Genomic DNA, 3,553 nt, shown 5'->3' with positions numbered 1-3,553 from the left:
TTTGCTCTAATTTACTGTTCTCTATTTTGTAGTAACAGTGATTGTAGCTTGGTTCCCAGTCTTCATTGCATTTTCCACTGTCATGATGATGCCTGTGTTTTTCTGTTTCTCTCCTATTTGTAACTCTTTCCTCATTTCTACTCTTTGATCCTTGTCCTTTCCTTCCTCTTCCGTTTGCTCAGCCCACTTTCTTATAGAGTCCAGGACCACTAGCCTAGGGATGGCACCACCCATGGTATGCTGGGCCCACCCCAAACAATCACTGATTAAGGAAATGTTCTACAGGCTTGCCTACAGCCCAATCTTATAGAAGAATCTTTTTAATAGAGGGTCACTCCTCATGGATGACTTTAGCTTGTGTCACTGGCCAGCACAGTGGTTAATTTATACAAGTGAACATTTGTCACAGTACAATAGTTCAGTCTTTAATGGGGCTCTCAAATACCAATGAAGGCTGAAATACACAATACCAAGAAACTCTTCCAAGCTCTCCCTGTTACTTATTTCTTAATCACCTGAATCCTCAGGTGATTTTTCTTTTTTTTTTTCTCCTGTAAAACCTTCCCTTTATCTATGATGTTTTGTCAGCACAATCTTGGTTTCTTAAACCCTTTCTTTTCTCTAGTGGGTCACAATCTTACTGCCTCTCTCTCTCTCTCTCTCTCTCTCTCTCTCTCTCTCTCTCTCTCTCTCTCTGTTTTGTTGTCTGTACCCAGTTTAAGTCAACCTCTCTTTTCCCCCTGCTCTCCTTCCCTGTTCTCTTTTCTCTCTTGTCTTTTACTCTGTCTCCCTACCCCTCTTGCACAGCTGCTTCAGGTGTGCCAAGCAAGTGCTCTGAGCAATGCATGCAGTGCCCACTCAAAATATTTATACATAGATTTTTATTCTTTCTCTTCTAAGACAACTAAACCCTGTGCAGCTAAAACAAACAAGCTGTTTTTGTGATGACTATAGGGTGGCAGGAGAAGGGTCTAAGTTTTTATGTCAATTATTTTTACCACAGCTAAACTCTACAGTGGGCTGAGAGACACAGAGAACTAGTAACATGATGAAGTGTGGAAGTGGAGTAACCTAGGGATCTGGGCCCAGGACCATCCAGCTAACTACTTGAAGGATGGAAGTAGAAAAGGTTAGGATTTTAAGACCACCTTTTAGTTGGACTCTAGAATAATATAATAGTGTTACATTAGCCACCATGGCTGGAGACTATAACCGAGGAACATATTTAAGTCTCGGAAAAAGAAGATGACAAATTTGACTTGCCGATCCTGAGATAACAGCATGATGCTCCCACATTGGGAAGTTCTGCCTTCACTTGATGTTAGATGTCAGCAGTCTACAGAGCTATGTGCTCTAAAATAGTACTTATGGATAAACACTTTCAGAGTCTGGCTCTCCATGGATAATTTCTAAAGGGAATAAGCCCATTTTGTATTGTTTCCAGCCCGCCCACCCTCCCTCACACTTTTTTTATTTCTTTTCTGAGTAGGTAGTAGCATCCTACTTAAAGTTTTCTCCAGGGACAATGTTTTAAGAAATGCACATAGGGGTTATAATCCTGGGATGATTAAGATAGAGAGAACTTGCAGGAGGTGGAGGCGGTTGTTTATCTATATAGGAGTGTGAGCTGAAGTTCTGCAAAGGCATGGTTCATTTCTAGGGCAGAGAAAGAGAAGGGGATTTTTGGGAGTGGAGCTTTAAATGACCTTTGACAGCCAAGAGATCTGAGAGATAAAGAGACAGGGAGAGACAGAGAGACAGAGACAGAGAAAGACAGAGACAGAGAAACACAGAGATTTGGAAAGACACTTAGTTGGGATAGCAGAATAATGAATTTCCAAGTGTGATGAAAAGTAATCTAATCTTTTTAAGATTTGGTCTTTTAATCTGAGAAATAACGCCCAGCTTGTTAGATTTTTATTAGAATTTGAAACTGATATTATAGGATGACACATAACCAACTCAACAAATACTATTGTTAATAGTGTTCATTTAAATTTTCTTGATGAATTCAAGAAAATCCTGAATGGATGTAAACTGGCATATCGAAACCTAGATGTCTGACAATTGCTTTAGAAAATTCTAGACACTCTACACACACACACACAAAAAAGCAACCCCAGTTCAGACAAGCCTGGAACAATAGCAGTGTGGTAGAGGCAGAAACTCTCTAGAATTAGGAGACAGAAGTAGATACCACAAAAATTTCCCCAAGGCATCAGTGACAGGGAGCTTTTAAAGTCACCTGTCATTAAGAGACGCTGGAAGACAGCATCAGAAGCTAGGGATGTACATCTGCCTTCCTTGATACACACAGATAAAGGTAGCAGGTTACAAACCAGAGCTTTCCTTCCACTACAGTCATCACCTGGCACCCTTGGGGAAGACCAGTGGAAAAACATCTGCAACCAAATGCTGAGCTAGTGGGGCCTATTTCTGCAGAACAGGTCACAATGCCACAGATGCAAGCACAAGTCATTTTCAGTATTAGTCAAATGAGTAGGCAAGGTCAGAAAAAGACTGGATTTAGGGAATACATGCTCTGGTCGGACAGATATGTTTTTTTTTTTTTTTCCCTTCAGCTCAAAAAGATGGAACAATTGAAAAGGTTTTTCCAGGGCAAGCTTACTTCACACAGTCAATGGGTGGTCTCCAGAATTCATTATTTTACAGTCTTTTCTGCTTGCATTCTGAGCTGGTCTGAGGAACTTGGTGCTATTAAGAGTGGCCATTTGACATGGCCAGCCAGTACTCTTTATCAAGGCTAAGTCGTGTTGTCTAGATGGAGAGGGAGATGACTAGTATGACAAGCAATCTTTTGGAGACACATGTAAGGTCTCAGGGAAGGTCATTGATAGTCTCAAGAGTAGCAGGGTAACTGATAAATGGACAGTAACGCACTAGAGTGTCTGTCTGTTGGTGCTCATTAGCCCTCTGCATAGACATAGACTACAGTGGAATGAATGTGCCCCAGGAATTTGTGAGGTCTTCGTCTAAGATGTTGTGGGAGCAAATGGACATTCACTCACTCTGATTTATGGTTACTTTTTCAAATATCGCAATCTGGGGCAAACAGATACACATAAAGTATACTGCTCAGGAGTGATTCTCCGGATTGGGCGCACTGGTACCAGTGTCTTCTAGAGCCACCTGTGGCCTCAGTGCCCAGAAGTCAGCATCTCTGGGAAGCTTGCCAGCTGAAACTTTCCAAGGGCTTTTTGCATAACGGAAGTTTCAGGATCTCTGCTTCAGACCTATGCTCTATGTACCAAAAACCCCCGACTGCCACTCCAGTCTCTTCACTGATTTACCTGGCATCCTTTTCTACATTTAGTATTCTTCAGATGGGCCGTCAGTGTAGACTTGTTATACCATCTGACTATAGGTAAAACTGCACACTGTTTTCATTTTCAGCATCTGCGAGAATTTGAACTTTATGTATAGAGTAGTAAAAATAATGATTTTTAACTTTATGTTTTTGTTGTGGGTTGTTTTTTCTTTTTCTTTCTTTCTTTCTTTTCTTTTCTTTTTTTTTTTTTTTTTTTTTTTTTTT

The 3,553-nt window shown here is 40.8% G+C and overlaps 1 protein-coding gene across 1 annotated transcript in view; it reads right to left on the bottom strand.

Moving 5' to 3' along the window:
* The window catches only part of Ccdc192 (coiled-coil domain containing 192), a 197,464-nt gene that overhangs the window by 133,884 nt on the left and 60,027 nt on the right, over window positions 1–3,553 (bottom strand).

The sequence above is a fragment of the Mastomys coucha genome, unplaced genomic scaffold (assembly GCF_008632895.1).
Source record: "Mastomys coucha isolate ucsf_1 unplaced genomic scaffold, UCSF_Mcou_1 pScaffold13, whole genome shotgun sequence".
Classification (NCBI taxonomy): domain Eukaryota; kingdom Metazoa; phylum Chordata; class Mammalia; order Rodentia; family Muridae; genus Mastomys; species Mastomys coucha.
This window is presented reverse-complemented; position numbering and strand designations above follow the sequence as displayed.